Consider the following 24,282-nt stretch of genomic DNA (forward strand, 5'->3'; position numbering starts at 1 on the left):
GCAGGGTTTAGGTTAAGAAATGGGATTCCTAAAATATATTTGTCAAATTTCAATTTAATGCTTTAAATTTAATACTTTGATTTAGGGGTTACCTGGTAAACCATGAAAATCCAGAATTATCACAACTCCATCTTACTGGCAGGGGAGACAGACAGAGAGAGAGAGACTCTTGTGATTCCACAGAGACCACTTATGGTCATTTGCACAACCTTGCTGCCCCAGCCACCTCTGAATTTCCAGTCTATTCACTAAAGCAAATACCCTAGAGCTAATCATTCTTTATCACCATGAAGATTGTTGTTGTTGTTGTTACAATTATTTGAAAATCATTTAGGATGATTTTGTTCTTTGGGCACATCCGGTGTTTGGGGTCCTGGATGAACAACCCTCTACTGAACAGCGACAGGTGAGGAAGGGTTATTGTGATTTTGACATTAGAAGCGGCCAGCCTAATAGCAGCCAGACATACTTAGCAGCATATCTAAAAGTGAAACACTATCATTTTGGTAATTACACGGTGCCTACAGTCAACCACGGATACAAAGACAACACAACACCTAAATCCCACAGCAGCGTTCACTTGTCGTGCGGTCATCCAGTTGATTAGAAAAGAAAGGCAGTGTTTTCACATTCTTAAGAAAGGACTCGCTGACCCTGGGAATGTGCCTGTAGACCCTGCCTGGGAAACACAGACCTACCACACATTTCAGACTTGCTTTGTCCACCCCCGGTGCCTACTAGGATGAATCCTGTCCCTTGGTCCCGGCCATACCTTCACTCTCTGCCTCTGTTCCCATCCACTCCGACCCACCCTCAACACAGCAGCCTGGTTAATTACCCTCAGTTCAACCAACAGCTTTTGAGACCTACTGTCTGCCAGCTTCAGTGCAAGGTCCTGGGAATACCAGAGCGAAAGAGACCATGTCTGTGTGAAAGGAACACTCAGACCCGTATTCTCAAGGGAGCCCTCTCTTAGAACAGCCTTGATCCCCTCCCCTCCTTCAGTCTTCAGAATGTTTCCTTCGCTCCTTTCTTCCCAGACCCCTCTCCCCATAATACCTTCTGTAACTCGCTCAGCAATGAGGCAGAACCCTCGGCTTTCACAGTAAGTTCAGACTTTTATGTATACATTTCCATATATTTTTCCCAGAGTCTGTGTTACCTTTTTTCTTTAAACTGTGAGCTCCTTAGAAGTGAGGGCTTTGGGTCCTCGATTCATTCTTTCAATGAGCATTTCCTCACCCCAATCACTCCTTCTCAGGAGGCAAACATTTTCTCCTCTGTTCTTCGAGTGACCTATCTGGTACCCAATTCAGTCTGAAAATTAACCCAAGACTCTATGAAAGAGCAAAAAGTTTTTGCTTCCAAGGCTTATAGCACTTGAAACCAGCCCAGATGGGACTGGGACCGGCGTCTGGAATTTCAGAAGCCAGGCAGTCTAGAGAGTTAGGCTGGGCCTTCTGGTCTCCCCAAACCCTACACTACTAGACTGAGGACACCCTGCAGAGGCCCCTGCCCGCCTGGAGTCTGGATCTCGGACTCTCCACACAGTGGTTTGTGGGCTCCCTTTAACATTTGCTCAGCCTTCCTTTGGGATCCACCCTGAGTCACATCCTCCGTTTGCTCTTTTTGCTCCAAATTGTTTATATTTTATCATCTGATAGGAGAAACAGGCCAAGTTTTAAATTATGACTGCCCAGGGCAATTCGAAGGTTTTGTAACACCTACAATGTCCAGAAGACGAGATCAAGACCATCGAATTACCTAATAAAGTAACGCATAAAATAACCCATGGACCTCAAGCAAGGGGGGGCTGCAATGACAGAGAGATGCAGAAGCACCCACATTCGTTCCTTCCATCATAAACCATCCTCCAAGATTCTCCACAGAAGCACACACACGCCACACAAGAAGAGCAGCAAACACTCTTCTAAGGCCATTTCATATAATAACTCACTTAATCCTCATCACAGCCCCATGAGGGGCATAGTAGTATTACCCGCGTTTTGATAGACACGGAGATACTGAGTCACCAAGATCCCTGTTCAGCGAGGGGGAGCGTGGTCAGCAGACAGCCTCCAGCTGCCTCAGGGTCCATCTCAGCTGCAGAGCAGTCCTGACCCAGTCCCTCTCTTCCCGCAGGCAGCCTGCGTCAGGGGCGCGGGTGGGGTGCAAGGCCAGACCCCTTCCCTGCCCAGGGATAACTGCCTGCAGGGCTCCCAGCTGGCTTCACGCCCATCTTGTCAGGTCTGCGTCACTGTTTGAATTCCCCCTCCGCCCGGTACCCTTCCTCCCTCTCCCTTTTACAGCTGCTGGTCTCTCATCAACCACCCTGCTCACCAAGTCTGTGTACTTCTACGGATCCCCAGTGACATGCATTTTACAGATGAAGGAGTGAAAGAAGAGGGTTACCTCATCAGTAAGTATCGGAAGCAAAATTTTAGGCAGGAAGTCTGGCTCCAGAATCCACATGTTTTCGACATTTGTCTATACTGCCAGTAAGAGTCAAAGGACTCAAGATTGTTCCCCTCCGAAACTTAAATTCGCCTTAAATCCTGCAGCCTCAGGGCTGTGAGAAAGGATGAAGGGGGCTCTCTGCTTCTCTTCCATTGCCCATATCCAAGTTATTCTGCTGGACTGAGTATCGGATCACCCTGTAGCTTTTATTTTAGGAGCCCTCTCAGCTGGGCGATCGCAATAAGGAGCACACAAAACTATGAAATGAGCTACTGACAGGATGTACACGGGAGTCTTCTAAAGGGTTGTATTTGATTATCTCATCTTGGATGAAACAGAAGTCAAAGTGACACTAATAGATTTAGGTTCCCGTCCTGGATACGTTTAGGTGTGGAAATATATGGACTTTGAGACAAGTGACCATAAACAAATGTTTTCATGCATTAGTGTTGGTAAATTTGCTTTTCTGAATGAGACAAAGCAGTTGAGAGAATAAAAATTAAATCCCCCGCCCCCACACCCATCGACTGCCACTCAATAAATCAATGCGAGACGGGATGCTACTTCTGATAGGACAGCCTTGGGGGAGCAGGAACAGCAAAAGCTGACCCTCCTGCACAGCACGGGAGCGAAGGGGGGGGGAGCACTTTATACAGAGGCACTGAGGCCTGCTCTGGGGGCACTGCCGTCCTACGGGCCGCACATTGTCTGGGGGATGTCCTGAGATCCACTTCAGCTCCACTGACCTCCCTGCGAGGAAATGGGCCAACCACCGAATGGACACCACCCAGAAACATCAGTGGTGGTCCCACAGGGGTCATTCCTGTCCCAGTCTATCCCCTGCCACATCCAACCTAAAAAGGAAATATCCAGACTGTGAGGACTGAGCACTGGGACTGGGGGACACTTAGGGTGTGTGTGGCTGGCCTGGGGTTGGGTGAGGGGAAGAGCTGGATTTTATGTCACTTCCTCCTCCTCCAGCCGGGACACCCAGAAGACAGCCATGAAGACGTCTACTTCCTTTCTCAGGGGGCTTGTGGTGAACGCCCCACATGATTGTACCATGTGAACAGGCCGGGGAGAGTTCTTCAGTCTGAGTTCTGATAAGCTCCTCAGCTAACTCAGCAAAAGTATGCCACCGCAGCTGGGAAACCAGCCACCAGCCCGCCTGGAAATCCAAGGAACCATCAGGAATTCATGTTGGCAAAGACCTCTCAGCAAAGCTCTAATCTTCCTTCCCTCCACTCTCGGATGACTTTACCTCTACCCACCACGGGACTCGTACTTCTGCCCCCAGCACTTGGGACAAGCCCACGTACTTTGGGTCTGTGTACATCTTCACTACCCTGGTGGGTTTTGAGAGCATGCAGCTGGAATTCAATGTGTCAGGGAAAAATGAAAATGATTTTTTTCAGTTCCATGGAGTGATCTTTCTCATACCACTTCTGGGCTAGCTTTGGGTGTAAAACAAAGAGATGATATTCTAGAAAGATATGGTGGCCCTTTTTGCTGTGGGTCTTAAACTGGGAGTTTGCCTTCATAAATAAAATGACTCCTTGAACTCTGATTGATCCTCTGAGGTTCCCAGTAAAGGTAGGAAATGCCCTTCAGTGGGACTGTCAGTGATGCTCCATGGGAATCATGGGAACTAAGCAGACATGAACACAGGAATCATAGGTACATCAACAGGGGACTCATGGGAACTAGGTAGATGTTGACATGTGAATCATGGGAAATAAATAGACATAGACCCGGGAATCATGGGAACTAAATAGACATTGACAGGGAATCATGGGAAGTAGGTAGATGTTGACATGTGAATCATAGGAAATAAATAGAAATGGACAGAGGCATTGTGGGAACTAAGTAGACATCGACACAGGAATCATGGGAACTAAGTAGATGTTGACATGGGAATCAAGGGAACTAAGTAGACATTGACAGGGAATCATGGGAAATAAATAGAAATGGACCCAGGAATTGTGGGAACTAAGTAGAGGTTGACATAGGAATCATGGGAAATAAATAGACACAGACACGGGAATCATGGGAACTAAGTAGAGGCTGACATAGGAATCACGGGAAATAAATAGACACAGACACGGGAATCATGGGAACTAAGTAGAGGTTGATACAGGAATCATGGGAAATAAATAGACACAGACATGGGAATCATGGGAACTAAGTAGACCTCGACATAGAGGCTGGGTAATGCCTCTTTTGTGGTACAGTGTTGCCTTAATTAAATGGATCTTTAATGTACCGGGTCAGACTAGATGTTCTGCTTACACTGTCTCATTCAGCCCTTTGGTGTTCTTGTGAATGTGACCCTTAGTGGTCCACCTCACTGTGGGGTTCTGGCCAGCTCCCTGTCTGGCATCCCCATCTCCTAACTTACTAGGCTAGCCCTCCCAGGCTCAGCTCACATTTCTCCTCCCCCATGAAGCTTTTCCCAGGTCTCCTGCCCTTGAATCATCTCTCGTCTGAAGCCCCACAAGTCGTACCCACCTCGGTCCTGATTTACACCCCATCCTTTTAGCCTCCTCTTGATCTGCACATCCTGACTCCCAGCTAAAATGAAGGCTTTGTCAGCTCAGCAACAAGTGTCTTCAATAAATATTCATTTTTATCAGATTTTTAGAAATTTAAGAAATACAAAAATACAAAGAATAATAGTCATATCACTCAGATTCAAAAACCGTCCCCATTTCTGCTTCCAGACTCTCACCACCACCCGATCCCTTATCCCACTCCTTGGACCAAGAGGATACACTCTTGGGAGGCTGTGTCTTTTACAAACATTCATATATTGCAAAAACGCTCTATGGTATTTTATGAATGAATACTTATGTTTCAAATGGGGAGAATTATATTCTGAATCTTGCTATTCTGATTATTCTAATTATGTTCTGAATCTTGCTATTTCCACTCAACATGATGGGTTTTCCATGAGGTTGATGTTTCCGTAATGTTCCCCTACTGATTAACTGCATTCCTAACACACCTACTGAGCACCCAAAAATGTTATGGACAACAGTGACAATAGTGAAAGGCACACTGAGCAAGAGGGTAGCTAGAAATTCCCTTCTAACTTTTTCATGAACTTAAAAGCTGAATACTTTATACAGCCCATGTTCTCAACTTGCAAACTGCGTGATCCAAGGTGATTTACGTACCTGATCTATGTCTCAGTTTTCTGCTCTTTGGAAGATACTTCAGTATCCAGAAACTACTTCACATAGTGAGAAGGAAGGTGGTTGATGCCTTGCAAGTTCTTAGACCCATAACTTGCACGTAGTAAACACTCAAAACATTGTTATATTTAATAGTGATCGTAATAAATATGATTATGGTGACACACCAACGATGTTAGCTAGAGAGATTTGAACGATACAGATTTTGAACCTTAGAAAAGTAGAGAAAAGACCGTTACGAAGTTTATCTCATTATAAATAGTAATTAATTCTATCATTGATATTTGCCCACAAAGCTCAACTCTTAAAAGCCTAGACATTTTGCCTTTTTCGCCCAGTTAGCTCTAGGCCTGTGGCCAATCGGTTGTCAATCATTTTAACCTCTTAACCTAACACCACAGAACAGAATACTCTCAGAGAAATCTGAAAAGAATTTGTTGGCTGCCTTTTGACTGCTGTCTCTTAGCGTGCACGCTACAGAATCCTTGGTTGGTAAGAAGAAATCCCTTCTAAAGCCACTGTGACAAAGTTATTTTAGTGTTTCAGTAGTTTTTCTTTCTTTAAGCCAGGTTTAAAAAAAAAAAAAAGCTGTTACCCTTACACTCTCTCTATTTATTTACTTTGGCCTTGGTGAAGTAGACCACAGCTAAAACTTTATGGACCTAATAAAATTCCCAACATTCTCAGACGCGGGTCGTGATGTTTGTGTGCTGGGCAGAAAACAAAGGTGCACTTGTGAGAAGAATGGACACGTTCAGAGATAAGTGAACCGAGGTCAGGCTACAGGGTGAGGCCACAGTCACACTGGGTCACGGGTAATGTACGTCTCAGACGTGCCCCTCACTTTCCATCATACTCCCTCTCCTCTGTCTTCTTTGCCCCACCAGTGACACGGTGCCTAGTGCTGTTCCTCAATTACAGGACCTCCCATCGTGTCATTGCCAAGTTCATATCCTGCCCACAATGAACTGGGTCTAGAACTTTCCATCCTACCCTCACACTCATGCCTTCAAAATCTCTCTGCCCTGTGCTTCCTTCCCTCACAGCTTGGCTTTCTTTCTCAGCAGGTGACAGTTGGTTAACCTAATAAAGTATGTTAATTTGTTACCTCGACCTTGTAGGGAATGCCTTTCAGCAGTTTTCTGGGGCCCATATCTCAGTCCGCAGCAGTGGTTCTGTTGTTGAAGAAGTGGGTAGAGTTCATGGCACTTCTGAAATTATGCCACACCAGTGGCTGCCTCATTTGCCCACTGCTGTGGCCTGAAAGCTTATGTCCTTAGAAAATGCATATGTTGAGGCCCTGTCCCCCAAGGTGATGGTGTTTGGTGGTGGGGCCTTTGGGAGGTAATTAGGGTTAGATGAGGTCATGAGGGTGGGGCTCTCATGATGGGACTAGTGCCCTTATAAAGAGAAGAAGCACTAATCTCTTTCTACTCAGAGAGAAGGTGCTGGAAAGGCAGGGCAGGGGAGAGACAGAGATAGAATGATCCCAAGGAAGGCCTTGTGAGGACACAATAAGGAAGAGGGCTCTCACCAGACCCCAAACACGTTGGCACCGCCATCTTGGACTTTCAGCCTCCAGAACTGAGCGAAGTACGTGTCTGTTGTTTAAGGCACCCTGCCTAAGGTATCGTGTCACAGCAGCCAGAACTAAGGACACGTACCCCCTGCACTGGCCCCCAAGGCTCATGCAATGTGCAATGCTACACTGCCCTGCAGCTGGGTGCAGCTTATCAGGCAGCATCATTCACCTCGTACTTTCTGTGCTTTATCATTTTTTGATAAATTCTTCAGCTTGTATCTCTCTTGATCTTCACAACACCTCTGTTTTGCTAGGTAAGCAAACCTGTCCACAGATTGGTTTTCTCTTCCCTGTACCAAACACAGGTTCTCTTACCAAAGGGGTTGGGTGAAACTGGTTACTTAGAAGACTGCATTTTATCAGGTAAATCACACAAAACCTCCTTTTGGTATTTAATGTGGTAAAGAAATAGGTGGTTTTTATTCCCTTGTAAGGGATTAATGACTTTAGTTCTTTAGGTAAGAATTACTGTTCCTGACTCACATAGAGAACAAACTTATGGTTTACCAGAGGGCAAAGGGGGAGGGAAGGGATAAACTGGGAGTGGGATTTGCAGATATACACTACTATATATAAAATAGATGAACAGCAAGGTCCTATCGTATAGCCCAGGGAACTATATCCAATATCTTGTAATAACTTATAAAGAAAAAAATGTGAAAATGAATATATGTATGTTCATGTATGACTGAAACAGTATGCTGTACACCAGAAATTGACACAACGTTGTAAACTGACTATACTGCAATAAAAATCAAAACAAAACCAAAAAAGAATTACTGTTTCTGAAAGAAAGTATAAATCCTCAGACTGTCAGTGCAAATGGCCTTTCCATCTTTTAAGATCTGGAAACTCAGTGGTAATATATTCTAAGATTAATTATGCCTAAAGCAAATTAGCACTGCTGTCAATCTTCAGATAAGATTAGGGCTGGAGTTTTATTGATTTTTTTTTTTTTTTGCTCCAGAAAATTTGTTTCATCTATGCACTTTCTATTATGAATGATGTTTAAAAAAAAAAACTACTTTTAGCATTAAAATCTTGCCATATTTCTTGTCCCCATATTTACTCTCTTGCTTCTTATGTCTACACAAGTTTTCAATTTAGATTATATTTCCCACAGATGTTACATCTTTTAGAGTGTTTGCTTTGCCTTCATTAAAAGGGATGTGTAATACATTTCACTATTTTGAAAGAATATAGCCTAAATGAAGATGTTCAGAAATTCTAAATTATTGCTTCTTCACTCTGTGTGTGTGTGTGTGTGTGTGTGTGTGAAACGTGCACAGTTTCTGGGAATAGGAGCATTCTAGGGAAGAAAGCCTGTGTTTCACAAACATCAAGGGAAAATAAGACTTTCTTCCACTTGTCCCTAAACAGGTACTATAGAAAAGCATTTAAAACCCAGTACAAACTTCCACTGCAGGGCACTGCGAATATTCAAAACCATATATATGTTAAGCAGAATGTTTATATTTTCTGAAGCTTTCCCTTGATGCTCAGCATAAGCATTAGCTCATGATGCTAACGAACCACTCTCTGGGGATTTTAAGTATGTAAAAATCTGCATTTAGCAATATTAAGACAAGTTTTACTGTAATTCTTTTTAACAGGCTGGTAGCGCTTGAACAAAACTGTGGCTGCTTCGAAAAATTTTTCCTTTCGAAGTCAAATTACCAGTGCCCTCCATCCCTTCCCTTCTCTCTCTTTTCCTAAAGGGGAAAGCTTTCAGTTATTAGCACTCCTTTTAGATTTAAATCTATGTTATCTCTCTGGAGTAACTGAGATTTTTAAACATCCCTAAAATATGGAATGACCTCGGTTCCCATTAATGGAATCCTAGACATCAGTAAGCAAGGATGAGGGCGGCTAGGGGAGGCAGGAAAAGTGCACTTTCCCTTGGCTCCTGAGATCACCTGTTTTGCTTGTTTATTTCCCAGCAAGGCTGACCTTGTTAACTGTAACACAAACACTGCAAAGCATGAAACGACAACAGACTCTCCATAGCATTTGGAGGCTATAAACATCTCTGAGTCTATGAAATTGGCACACAGTTATTCTTGGCTTCTCACGTCCCTTGAGCACGGAGGCCATTGTTCATGCATTATGGGGTATTTTATCCTGATTTTCTTGCTTTGGTCTAGATGATATCTAAGAATCATAAAATTCTGCAGTTTTACTCATCTTAGGACCTCCAGAGTTTAGCACGGTGACAAGTTGGCACCCAATAAATATTGAATGCTTGACTGAATGAATGAATGTCCATAATTGAGAGTAAGCTGAGATTGCAGTTCCAGTAGACAGTTGGAGCAGGATTAATGAACTGGTACAAATACCTGAAAGAACACTTCCAAGGCTGATGTAATAAGACGTGACAGCCCGTTATCCAATGTAGGATGGTGAGTCAGCCTCAGTCAACGAACATTCCTTGGAAATGGCATTAAGAGATTGAATTTCCTAAGCAAAATGTTGATGCAGCTTCTGAGCAAGGAGTGTCTATCCTACTAGAAGAATAAGACTTGATGGGAGGGTATAGCTCAGAGAGAGAGCAAGTGCTTAGCACACACGAGGTTCTGGGTTCAAACCCCAGTGCCTCCATTAAAAAATAAAGAGAGAAGAGAATAAGACAGAGAAACTGGTCATCAGGAAAGACTGTGTGGAGATTTTCTGTCTTGCACAGGAAGGCTCCAATTAATCACCAACTCAGCTCATCCAGCATTTCAGAAGATTACATTCTAGGGATTTGTAACTCATATATAAACTTGTTATACTACATCCTTGGTCTAAGGTCAGCCTATCTCCTAAATAGATGAGAGGAAATTCTTCTTTCCCCTAAATTTCTCCTATCTGGATTGGTTAATAGCAAACAAAGATTTTCATTCCACTGTGAGAGCTAAGTCTTAAAATAGATCTTAACAAAACAAAACAAAAGTAAATGTCTCACATTAGATTCTTTCCTGAGATTCCAGAGATTGAGCAAGAAAGAGAGGACCTGAGGTCTGGGAGTTGAGAAAGGAAATGTTAAAAGGAAGCTGAAAGAGATGAAAAGGCAAGAGAACTAGAGTGCCAAGAAGGGGGCTGTTGACCCTTGAGTGAGCCAAGGAGGCTACATGGCCAGGACACCTCAACATCTGAGCACTGCAGCCAGGGGACTGGAAAAGGGCCACCAACCAGAGACTCAGCAAGAGCTTCATGGTCCATGTCTGCATCAACACCCCAACCCTAGTGCTGCCTGCGCCCATGCCTCTCCCTACTTCAGGCCAACAAGAAGCTAAGAAGGTAATGTGAGAGATCCTCTTCATGAGATCTCAGGGGACCTAAATTCCTCTCCTGTTGGATCCCCTTCCACCCACGTCCCGCTTCCGCAGTCAGGCTCCAAGGTGTGGGATCAGAGCCACTGTCCAGAGCTGAGCACCATCTCCAGAGATCACAACCCCACTTGCAGGTCAGGGAGATGGTCTTACCACAGGCTTCCCTGCCCCCTCATGGGCTTTCATTTGTCCACAAGTGAAGCAAAAAATGGAAGGTCAATGATGATTCCCAAAGCAGAGAGGGAGACGTGTTTTTCAAAGGAGTTTGATGGTTGGCTTGATTTGAGAAAAACCTGCTCCTGATTAGTTTATCTTGAAATTCTTAAATTTAAACGGAGCATTGATGGATTGGAGATAGAGAGCAGATTTGTTTAGTTATATCCCATGACCAAATTATTCTACTAAATTAAAAATTAATATTTTTACCAAGAAAAGGTTCAAACATTTATAGTACCATTTTCCCCTTGAGATAAATGTTTTTGTGTATTCAAGTGATCTTGTTAATCATATGTAGGTGAATGTTTATGTGCAAATATTATTACAGTCATTCAAACATTGCCTTCAAATATTTTAAAGCATTGATACTCTGCCTTTAACCAAATACACATTAACAGAGCCATAATGAAACATGACTTACAAAAAATTTTCTAATCACACAATTGCATATAGATAAAATTTTGAGATAACAAAATTTTGACTTCTACAGAAATGTTATCATCTTTCAATTTTGTTTTTACCTCTGTTCTGGGTGACAAGACACGGGAACCCCCTAATTTACTTCCCTTTGGTTTTTCCATGGACTCTGTAACAATGCATACTCTCCAGACATCCCCCCATCTCTCATTCCTCACTGTAGTTTTCTCCAAATGAACACAGCACTATCTGAAATCTTCCCGCCTGAAAAAGTGTATCACAATTTAAATAGAAAGGGGAGGAGAGTGGGAAGTACGCACAAAGAGATGCTGTGCCATTAGGTGTCTCCATAAGATGGAAATCAGAATCTTCCCCTTAATTTTTGTGGTGATGAACAAAATCTTCATTTACACTCTCACGGAGCACCCTGAACTATGGCTGGCTTGCATATTTTACAGAACTGTTTAATGTGCTATTGGTTGCATGTTATTTCATGTTTTGGTCAAGTAGAATAAATATTTTCCCTGGGAAATCAGGACATTCAATAGGCAATTGGGAAGACCCATCCCTCCTCATATATCTTTTTTTTTTTTTCTTATTGCTGCGCGTGTATGTTTGCTCATTCCTCTAGGACACATTCTGTTTCCCATTTGCAGTTGAAGTATTTCTTGAGTCTTTCTTGGATTCCTAACCCAATTCTTACACAGAGAAGAAGGGGGGAAAAAATGAGGAAAAAAGAATAGAGCTCCTGGGATCTGTTAAATAACATCAAGTTGTAGAACACACATGCAACTAGAGTCCCAGAAAGAAGAGAAAGAAAAAGTGGGAAGAAATTATTTGAAGAAGTCATGACCAAACATTTGCCAAATTTGATGAGATACATAAACGTAGAGACTCAGCTTGCTCTATGAACACCAAGAAGGATAGCCACACATCCGAGTCAGAATCAGAAGCCAAGTATAATGAGTACGTCTGAAAAGCAGAAAAAGAAAAAAGAAAACTGACACATTTTATACAGGGGAACAGCAGTTCGGTTGTTGGCTGACTTCTCATCAGAAACTATGGAGGCCAGAAGAGAATAGAACAACATTTTCTAAGTGATGACAGAAAAAAAAAGTCATCAGTACAGAATTCAATATCCGGCAAAAATATCCTTCAATAACAAAGGCAAAATAATCATATTTTCAGTTTAAAAAAAATTGAATTTGTCACTAGAAAACTCATACCAAATGGAATTCTCAAGAAAATTGCTAGTGGAAAAAATACCAAACAGAATTTAAATTCTCAGAAAGGATTAAAGAGCAACAGAAATTAGGGCAAAATATTTAAATCAAAATACTATAATGAACATCCACCTCGGGCTATGATAGGGAAGCTAGTATCCAATCAACATTTCACACCCAAAATACAAAACTAAAATGCACAAACAACTACCAAAAACAAACAAAAACCTTAAGAAAGGAAACACTGCCCTCCAGGCATTTTGAAGTAATGACTAGAAAAACAAGAGAGAACCTGAGCAGAGATTTCAGAACTCTCCCTGAGCTAGAGGGACAAAACTGGAGCTCAAGGTTGTACCCGATTGAATAAGTGGCCCTAAAAATTCACATCCACCTGGAACCTCAGAATGTAAACTTATTTGGAAATAGAGTCTTCGCAGATATAATCGGTTAAGATGAGGTCATCCTGGAGTAGGGTGGTTCCTGAATTCAATACAGCTGGTGTCCTTATAAGAAAAGAGAAGAGATGTGAAGACACACACACATGGAAGTGGACCGTGTGACAACGGAGGCAGAGACTGGAGGGACGCAGCTACAGGTCAAAGGACACGGAGGACTGCTGAGATGACCGGGAGCTAGGAAGAGGCAAAGACTTCTTCCCAGAGACTTCAGAGGGAGCACAGCTCTGCTGACACCTGGATTTTGAACTTCTGCCCTCCAGAACTGCAAGGGAATCCATTTCTGTTGTTTTAAGCCAACTCTGTGGTCATTTTTAATGGCAACCTTAGGAAACTAACACAAAGGCCAACCAAGGAGAAAGAGTCTAAAAATGAGGATGAGTCATACACTGACCAGACATCTCAAAGACTAAAACCCAGTTTCAAATCAGCTTAATCTTTTTTTTTTTTTGAATTGAGTTATAGTCAGTTTACAATGTTGTGTCAGTTTCCAGTGTACAGCACAATCTTTCAGTTATAAGTGAATATACATATATTCATTTTCATATTCTTTTTCACCGTGAGCTACTACAAGATCTTGAATATATTTCCCTGTGCTATACAGTATAAACTTGTTTATCTAATCTATATATAACTGTCAGTGTCTATAAATCTCAAACTCTCAGTCTGTCCCTTCCTACCCTCCTCCCTCCTGGCAAATACAAGTTTATATTCTGTGTCTGTGCTGTGAGTCTGTTTCTGTTTTATATTTAAGTTCATTTGTCTTCTTTTTTTTTTTTTCAGATTCCACATATGAGTGATATATGGTATTTTCCTTTCTCTTTCCAAATCAGCTTACTCTTGAATGGAATTAATATGAGTTACCTGTAACCAAAATGCTTGACAAAAGCAAAAGGAAACCCTCTCTGAAGATACATGTAACATCCAGAGCTGCAGATTATTCAAATGATCTCAGCAATTACCATACACATCGCCTATGGTGCAGTTTAAAAGAATCAAACATGCTACAGCACAATGTCTAGGGCTCAGCCTCCTTCAGAAGGGTTTGTACCACTGGTCCTGGGCTCTCAAGATCACTTCACTGCCCTTGTCTGTCACACCATTCTGGAAGTCGTATTTTGCTACAGCTTTCTAAGAATTGCTACCTTGGGGCTCCCAGGGCATGTGCTGTACCTTCCTCCCTGCCTCCCCTGGACACCTGCCCTGTTCCATCTCCTTCTCTCAGGGTGGAGCCCTCCCCTCTTGTTCTGAGAGAAAGTCTACTTGCCCCCTCAGAGAACTTCCGCCCTTCCAGCCCTTTGGATGCTCTGGTGTTATGTGCAAAACTGACATTAGGCTTCGTGTTCACTTCTTGTGAAAACCTGAAACTTTCTTGTTTCCTTTGTGGCTTATCTATGCTTAAATCTATTTTGAGTTTTTTGTTTGTTTAGTTCTCCTATTGTTTGCATATTTCCTAGGAGAAAAGATTTAAACTAAACCTCCACAACATGCCTACTGAAACTTGAACCCTCCAAAACACAACATTATATACTTATTATGATCTCTGCTAGTATGTATATAAATTATAGAAAAAAAGGATAAAGAGATATACAACAGAATCCTAAGAAATAATGATTGGAAAGTGATGCATTGCAGTTGATTTTAATCCTTATTCTCTGTATTTTTTTAATCTTCCCTCTATAATACATATGTATTACTTTATAGTCATAAAATGAAGTTGTATCCATATTCATATTAAACAATTACTCATAAATAAAATAAAAGTTTAAAAAACAAAAACGTATTAATAGGAAAGTATTGTGCTCAGCACTTAGAGGACACAAAGATGTATAAGAGTCCCTGCCATGAAAGATCTTGGACTCTGGTAAATGAAAGTAAGATAAATAAACAATCGTTGTAACACAAAGAAAGTGTCGGCAGGCGCTCAGCATCAAACTATGTGCTAGGAGCTTTGGGAACAGGGGCCACACGTTCAATTGGAAGGATGAGGAAGAGTTTGTACTGGGAAGGTCCTGGTAGATTTCAGCCTTAAAAGGTAGAGAGAGAGAGGAAGGAAGTGGAGAAACAGTCTAGGGTTGGATCTAGATTAGCTCAGGCACGGAGCTAGGAAAGCCCAGAATGTGCTAGGTGACAAGTGATGGTCCAGCTTGACTCCAGGTGGAGCTAACGTAGGGAGACGAGGCTGCAAAGAGGGACGGATGCTGGCGCAGTCCCAGGGCACCAGGCGGGCTGGTCTCAGTGTCAGCAGTAGGGAGTCCTTGATGTCTTTTTTAGCAGAAATACACATTGACAGTGCTACACTTCAGGAAAATTAATCCAGGTTGGTGAACAGTATGATTGTTGAGGACCCTAGAGCAATAATTCAGACAAGGGGTAAGAATGATGACATTGAAAATGAAAGGAGTGGGTATTGACTCACTAAATAACTATTTATTAAGCATCAGTTTTGTTCCAGGCCTTACGCTACGTCTACAGTGGTGAATGAAACAGACGTAATTGCTGCTTGCTCCGTAATGGAAAGTAGACAAGTACATAATTACAAAAAAGGATATTAGAAATAACATACCTGCCGTTATTAGAGAATAAAGAGTTAGGAGGGGGAGATGTAGTCAGGGAAAGGCATCTTTGAAGGGGTGACATTTCAGCTGAGATGTAAAGATGAGAAAAGTTAGCGCTGCAAAGAATGGGAGAAGAAACTCCCAAGCAGAGGAACCAGGACAGAAAAGCCCCAAAGAAGGAGAACGCTTAGATTATTTGAAAAGCTAAAAGGAGGCCAACATATGTGTTGGTGGAGGTGTGGGATGAGGATGGGCTGGTAAGGAGATACCCGGGCATACAGGGTCTTGTAGGTCAAACTAGGGATTATGAGGTGATCCTCTAAGAAAACACCTAGGCTGAATCAAACGGCAGGCACACCAGAAGCACAGATGAATGAAGGAGTGATTAGAAAACAATGGCGTAACTTTAGATTCGCCATGATGGAATTGGAAGGGCAAGAGCTTTTTGCAGGGCAATTCCAGTGAAAATAAAGAGAAGAGGAAGCGAGAGTGTCGGGGAAAGCCTTCCAGCATGGCATAGGTCTGACACCTGTGAAAGGAGAAGGGGAGTGAAGGATGAGGAGGGACAGCTCGAGAGGGCAGTGTATCGCTGAGAAAGTCTGGGGTGAGCTGGTAAAGCAGACCCCTGTCAGGCACATTTCAGGCACCAGGGTTCCTCCTGAGCTGAGCCCTTGGCTAGGGGCAGTCCGTGGGGAGCAGGGCTTCAGCATATACACTGTGGTGGGTCCTGAAGGTGCAGCAAATAGAAGTTGTCAGCTAACGCCACTCCTGGCAATAAACTCTCGTTCAAAGGGACATCTGAACAGGGCATCTCCATAGCTTTCACATACGGTAGATCTAAATAATTTATTTGGGAGACTTATAAAACCAGGTTTAACCGAAACATCGAATAACAATAGCAATAGTTATCCTGGAAGACAGGAAAAAGGAGATGGGTTAAAGCATTTTATGGTCCTACCTTCTTTCAGAAGGGGATAGAGACATGGATGAATGTTGGGTAACTGGAAGTATGCATGTTAAGATGTTAAAGGGTAACCACTGAAAAGAATATAAAGTGTAGGTATAACTTTTCACATCAATAAAGGGACCTGAGGAATAGGGGAAATTGGATCACTCTAGAAGAAGGCAGGAAAAAGGAAAAGAATCAAAGGGGAAGTGAAGTAAGCAGAAAGCAAAACATCTCAGAGAAGCAGACAGAGAAGGGAGAGTGGGGAAACTGTAGGCACAATCACTTCCTGTCTGTCGCAGTGAAAAGGCAAGCCTTACCATCTAAGCTTGGGGACAGATCTACAGGGGGTGTGACTATTTTATAAAAGCAAGCAATAGAATGGCTATAAATAAAATAACAAAAAATCTGGAGGGAAGTATAATAAATAAGCTAATTCTTCTTCTTTCATAGTGAGGCATTAAGAGGTGATATCTAAAGTTAGCAAATCAGTTACTACAGATGTAAGTATTTAGAGCATCGTGGGTAAAGCGATTGAAGTTGCAGAGTTGAAAATTACAAGTGTTTCAAAGTAACTGAGCCTGAGGAAGCACTGGGGATGTGGGAGTGAAGGTACACAGTCCCATTTACTTTTTGTGTCTATGTTTTAAAATGTTCAGCTGAGTGAATGCATCACCTTAAGGATAATATAATGCTCTGAGAATGGATGAGATCACTTATAAACTGTAGAGAATAACTGCCTCCCCCAAAATATTTTTTGCATCAGAACTTAACAACAAGCTAAGAGGATGTGAAGATGGAAATTTTGAAAGGAATATTTCTCTCATAGCCACATGTATTTTTATAGCCTCATCATTTGGGCCATTCAAGTGTAGTAATGATATCACTAATTGGAGTTAGCATAAGAGGGCAGTAAACCAGGAAAGATCAAACTGCTGAATGCTTGTATGTATAAGATGTTTCCAAAGATTCTAAGTAAATGGAGCTGCTGAGTTCTGTCCACGAGAGGCTGGGCAGAGGTGGAAGCATCAGCAGTGGAGCCCCAGAGGCACGACTCGCAGGGAGGAGCCAGGAGACGGTGGCGCCAGAGCAGCTGAAGGGTGAGAATCCTTCACAGAGAGGGGGTGCCCTCCGGCAGCTGTACTGAATCAGGCTGAGAGAAGGGCTAAGGTTGAAACCCAACAGTGTCTTTGGGTTTTAGCAGCCTGGGGATCACTGGTCACCTTGACAAAAGCCACTTCAGGAGAATGAAGTCTTGGGAAGTGATCAGGACATTAGGGAATAGAAATAAAGCGAGCAAACAGAGCAGGGAAAAGGATATGTTGGCCAACGGAATCAAAAACTTTTGGAAACCAGTGAATATTAGGAACAAAGAAAGAGAAGAATCCACAGATGACTCCCTGCCAAGTGAGCAAAGAATGAGAAGTACCAGAAAAGCAGGAGGAGTGGGTGTGGATTAACTTATGTCCTGCTCAGTCAATCACTTGATTCAGCTTCTGTCCATAGATCTGCTCCGTGAAGCATTCTTAGACCCACAGAATGCATAGGCACCTGGTCACAGACAGGGTCAGAGAGATGGAAGCCACCGAAAGTTGGTTAGATTTCTATTGTATTTGCCTTGACAGAGAGTTTGTTTAAAAGGTGCAGGATTCGCAGGCTTCATGCTGGCAGGATCATTCTATGCTCACAGCCTGTGGTTTTTCCTTTAGTTCTGAGACTCCAGAAATTTTCAGAAGGAAGATTTAGAAATCTGCTTTGAATTACAGCACAGCTAGGCAATATTTTTCTTAGCCAGTGGGGTTTTTCTCTTTATTGGGCTTTGGAACGCATTGGAAGAGAAGGACATTGGAACTTTGGAAGGGCAGGAGGTCCCTCAAGTTCCCCACTGCAAGTTTAATAACTTGAATATATTCTAGTTCAGCCATCTTCAATAGCTTGTATCCACTTTGATTGTTATTTTTATTTTCTGCAAAGCCGCTTTCCAAATTTTAAACTCCTCATAATAGCATGATCCTCAGAACAACAAATTGGGAGCTTGTTACTGTCCGTGAGCCTTCATCATCTCCAGGTTCCAACATCCCTAGATGGGAACCACAGATTGACGGAAAGGTGTATTCCATGGAACACAGAGACTTTGGGAAAGCTACTATGACCTCTTTCTTCAGTTAGTTTAGAAGATATTTACTTGGGAGTCCTAACTGAGTTCTAGTACCTTCTGTAAAATGGATGGAAAGGTTTTTTAAAAATGAATGAATGAGCATAGGAGACCACCAATCAGTGATGTGAAAAAGGGCAGTGGGCCACTGAAAAAGACATGGGACAGGGATTCCACACTGTCCTGTCTGAGTGCCAGGGTGTGACCTCCATGAGACCAGAGCACCTTCTGTTTCCAAAACCTAGAACAGGGCTCCGGAAAAGACGGGGCCCAATAAACTGAAAAGCAAAATGGAAATGCAGCTGTCATTTGACATCTTGGAAGAAAACGTAAGAGAACCAAAATAAAAAATAAAAACAAATCTACCCTAGCTCACAGAATGCTGTTTTTCCCACATATTCTGAACGCTCAGGATTGGCCTTCAGCAAAAATCCAAACTTTAAAAAATTGTTTTTAAAAACTCTAAGAGGAAGTTTTAAGAAGAGAAAACGCCATTTATGTCTTTAGCACTTTGCCTGCTCTTGGTTTGCTAGTCACTAGTTTGCAGCCAGTCCACACCACCCTTCCCTGAGAAAATCCCCTTGACTACATCCCAGACGCCTCCAATCCAAAGAGTCAGGAGACCCCAGAACAGATTACGCAGGGCGTTTGGGATCTGCTCATGGAAATCTCCATGAAAAGTCATTCTGGGAGACACTAAATTCCAATTTCTATGCAATTCTCGCAATTCTGTTTTCACTGTCCACTTTGTAACAAAACCCACCAAGGTGACCTCACTCTTCCAAAAAGGGAAGATTAAAGTTGAAATCCCTTTGCAATGGGGATGTGCATTAATCTCAAGACTTGGACTTTGACAATGTTCGAATCAGGGGACTCTGGGAGTGTGTGAATCTCTCCACTGGATTCCACACGTCAGAAGCACATTCTTCATACAGTTACGAGGATATTCTGCCACAGTGCGCTAGCCATCCAGCACTGTTTTCATTGCCCTAGAAAACCAGGAGCTTTTATCCTCAAGTGGCAATGACTTTGGGAAGTGGGACGAATGACCTGCAAGTCAAACACACACAAAGCTCCATTGCCACCCTTCTCCAGCCCAGCTCTGACGTTTCCCAGGGAGTCCTCTGGTTTGTCCAAACTACAACAGCTTTAGACTTTCATGTAGAAAGTTTATCATTGTTGCAATTAGATTTTATCCTCCCATTGTGTCTTCCTGTGAAGCATGGGGCCATGCAGACACAAACAGTACCAGATGGACCATCGCGCCCTACGCTTACCAACTCCAAGAGATATAGCTCAGCCTATACTTCACAAATCCCACCAGAGGCTATATCTCTGGGTTTTTTCACATTGCTTTTTATTGCTGACTTGGGCAGCTCTTTCCCATCATTTAAGTATTTGTGTTTATATATTTTTCAATATCTGATGAAGTTTCTTTGCATTAATGCTGATTTGCATGTCAATCTCTAAATCCAAGATACCTTGCTTCATGAACTTGAACTTACTGCTTTTTAAGGGATATAAAAAGAAAAAAATGACACTTATTATTTACTATTTCCTGGAATTTTATACATATTATCATATTTATACTTTTAAGAAGTCTACATGATATTGTTAACTCTATGTTACAGATGAAGAGAATGAAAGTAATAAAAGGTAAGGAATTCACTCAAAAATATTACCCTCCACCACTGCCTCGTCACTGATCTGGTTATGTGGGGAGTCAAGGAAAGTGATCGAGCCTGCAAAGTGATCCGTGTACTAATATAATCATGAACAAGGATTCCACACAATATTTATAACAGGAAGAATCAGTCCCTCCTTATATGCACAATGTGCACAAATGCAACTGTCTCAGTGCCCTAAGGATTAAATTGGGGTCTATTTTAATTAACAAATTATGTACCTGATGAGATTATGTAAAGAACTAGCATTGCGTAAATTCATTGGAATTAGGGTAAAGTGACCTGAGTTAAGGACTTGGCTTCTCCTTTTAATATCTGGGTGAATGGGCACAAATTATTTATTATTAAGAGTTTTCTTATTTCTGAAATTGTGTGTGGCAGAGAATGGCGGAGCTCTCCAGATACGCTCCCCTACCTCCTTGCAGTGAGGCTGAGGCCATGTGACTAAGTCACGCCAATGCAATGTGAAAGCGTGGGCCTTGGGCCACTCTGGGTGAAGGCAGGTATAAGCCAGTGTACCTCCTCCATCTCTCTCTTTCTCAGCTGAAGCAACCCATATGTTCCCGATGTTCAATTTGGTGAAGGTGCAAGATTGAGAGGGTAGCTCAGTTGCCCTCAGATTTTTCCTGAGTGAGAAACCTTTGTCACGCTAAACCACTGAGACCGCAGGGTTTACCTCCCAACTAGCACATGGAGGCAACAACTTCTGCCATTAGATTATTGCGAGACTCAAATAAGAATATTGAAATAAATACTTGTTAACTCTGTCCTTAGGAAGGCTTGTTATTGCTATTATTCATGGGCTTAAAAAGTTCTGACTTTATTACTCCAAGGTTTTTGTAATGCCATGATTATGAAAAATTGTTGTAATTCTATGAAGTCTTTGTTAAAGAAAGGATGTTTCTGATCTGCCTAAAATGTGGTCTTAAGTAAAAATGAATGTTTTTTCTTGAGTACACTATTCTCTTGTCCAATGGTCTTCTGCACATAGTACAAAGCCGAGCTTTAACACAATGTCATTGAACTGATAACAAACATCCAATATTCCTTTCTTAATTAATGAGGCTTCATGGGAGTTTGCATCCTAGGGTATTTCTGGTCCTGATTACGTAGACTGTAGAAGAGAGAACAGTCAGCACACACATTGCCTTTCATGAAACTGGCCCCACAGGGCAAACGGTCCCTGTCCACATCGACATGGCAGCCTGCCTGGCTTTCAACCCCACTCGCTTTTGGTTCCAACAAAGCCAACGCATTCATGAGCATCTTACACAGGGCAGATGAACATTGTCATGGTCCCTTTCTCTCCATCCTCAGTTGTCTGTAAACTTGAACTCAGAATCAAGAATGGGAACCAAAGGCAGAGAGAAGTGTATGACAATGATCTAAATTCACACATGCACAAAAAGGTGCTACTTAGAGCTATAAGAGGGGCTGGTCTGGAGACTCTTGGATCTTCACCAAATTGAACATCGGGAACATATGGGTTGCTTCAGCTGAGAAAGAGAGAGATGGAGGAGGTACACTGGCTTATACCAGCCTTGACCCAGACTGACCTCTGTGTGTATGTGTGTGTGTGTGGATAGGGAGAGAAGATAAAAATAGAATGAAGATAAAATATACAAAAATGTGTATCAAAGTGTCCACCAATGGGTGAATGGATAAAGACTATGTGCTGTGTAATACAATGGAATATTATTCAGCCATAGAAAAGAAGGAAATCCTGCTATTTGTGACAACGCGGATGAACTTTGAGGGAGTTATGCTGAGTGAGGTAAGTCAGACAGAGAAAGGCAAATACTGTGTGATCTCACTTATATGTAGAGTCTAGAAACAAACTGAACTCATACATGCAAGGAACAGAGTGGTGGTGGTCAGAAGTGGGTGTGGAGGCAGTGTTGGAGGTGGGGGTTGTGAAACGGTGAATGGGTAATGGTGCAATCTTCCAGTTATAAAACAAATATGACCTGGGGATGTAAAAGAAAGTGTGTGTCAAATAACCCCCTTGGCATTTCTCTTAAAGGCTGCCTCATTTTAGTCTGAAGAGGCGAGAGGAGTCCAGTCTTAGGGAACGGATCCACTTACCAGACGTGAAATTTGCTTCTGTCCCAAATTTCAGTTTTCAGTTCATATAAAGAATTAAGTGAGAGAGGGACACACTTATGAGACCACAATGTTATTCACACACACACACACCCAGAACGCAAACTGTATCTTTGTTTTCAATGATTAAGCTGTAATATTATCAAGTGCCATGTTACGTCACAATGAAAACTAGCAGAACTTTCCAGAACTGAAGAGGAAGGGCAGTGAGGTTAGCAGGAGGAGAGCAAGAGGAATGGGAGGAGATGGGGAGGGTGGGCTGGGGGGGACGGCACCAAGCAGAGGCCAGGCTTCTGCCAGAGGGTTAATGGGAAAGTGGAAGGTAAAAGGTCATCTGGGAAACCATGCTTTCTCTCAAGAAGACAATTTGAATTGGGAATAAAAACATTCTCTGCTTCCTGACATATTTTACAATTAAAAAAGCTTTTTATAAGCCTGCCAGCCAACTATCTGAAGAAGGTCCAAAGCATCAAGGTTCTGTTTGGTTTTTTTTTTTTAAATTATTGTGAGCACAGATTTTTTTTTTTTAAGAAAAAAGAGGCAAACCACTCAAATTAAAAGGATTTTTTAATGCTGGCAGAAGAAACATTTCATTGCCACAATAAAGAAAACTCTGTTGAGAAATGCTTTACCAAATGAGAGCTAAGGCAGTTAAAAACTGATTTTCAAAGTGGGTTGGTTTTGTTCTAAATCACCAGCAGGCCCTCACCTCCCCATCTCCTTCCTGTTTGCAGACGCTCAGGCCTGCCCTGAGAAGCTGTCCCACGGGGTCACGCTCAGCAGTGACAGAGGGAGCAAGGCAGAGAGGCGGAGGTTAACAGGTCTGGTTCTCCAGGCGATTGGTCAGCAGCCAGGAGAGGAGAAAGGACCAGCCAGGAGATACTTACTCAGGCAGCACCAGTAAGGGCTTGTGTCTGAATTGCCAACCTTTGCCACTGGCCCAGAACTGATCACTCACAACCACAAACAGCTAGTGGTTCTCCCAGCAGCTCCTAAATAAGACCTCTGGACAAGTTGTAACAGCAAATTCCGACATGGGAAAATATACAGCTGCTTAACCTGGATTTTAAAAATCACTGCCGTCTTAGAACTGGGTAAGTGTTCTATTAGCTAACAGAGTGGGAGGATTCCTTAATGGGGTCCTCTTTGGTGACCTAATCCTTGAGGAATCTGTCTAGTTTTATCTCTGCCTCCCACAGATCCTCATGCTGTAGCCAAACCTGCAATCTGAATGGAAGACCATAATCAATGCTCTGAGACCTTCTCCTTGGTAATAGATCTGATTTCTCCGTATGCACAAAACCACAAAAGCTGGCCTCCTGCTCCAGTCCTGTCCTGTCTAAACGGTGGAGAGTGACCTGTGATAGCACCGGCTGACTGGTCTCCATCTGCTGCCTTATTTCAGCCAGAAAGCAGTGACGGCAAACAGGTTTCCACTTGTGGGACCATTCTAATCATTTAACTTTTTATGCCTGAAATTCTGTGTTAAGAACGATTCTGAGGACATATCTGCATTCAGGAAAAAGCAGGGAAAATATATCACTTCATTTGAAAGCCTAGGTTTGCAAGTTTTGTGAAGCAGCATCAAGTCAAAAGGGAGACGCTGTAAACCAGTTGGAAGTAAAATAAAGAAAAAGCCAGGAGTATGTGGCTGGTGGAACGTAACTGGGTGCATTTTTTTCCGGAAGGCGATTTGACAATACACATGAAAATTCTAAACCATTTTCATGTTCTCTGGTTCAGTATTTTTACTTCTAGGAACTCATTCTAAAGAAATCAGCATGGATGCACTCAAAGATCTGTCTACAGATATGCTCGTAAGAGCATCGTTTATGACAGCTAAAACTTAGACCCTACATAAACGTCCAAAAAGTGAGTATTATCTAAATTATGGAAATTACATACAATAAAATACGATGTGGTTTTTCAATATCATTTTGTAGACTATTATTTAAAGATAATGAGAAAATGTTCACTATA

This window comes from Camelus bactrianus, chromosome 2 (assembly GCF_048773025.1).
Source record: "Camelus bactrianus isolate YW-2024 breed Bactrian camel chromosome 2, ASM4877302v1, whole genome shotgun sequence".
Taxonomy (NCBI): domain Eukaryota; kingdom Metazoa; phylum Chordata; class Mammalia; order Artiodactyla; family Camelidae; genus Camelus; species Camelus bactrianus.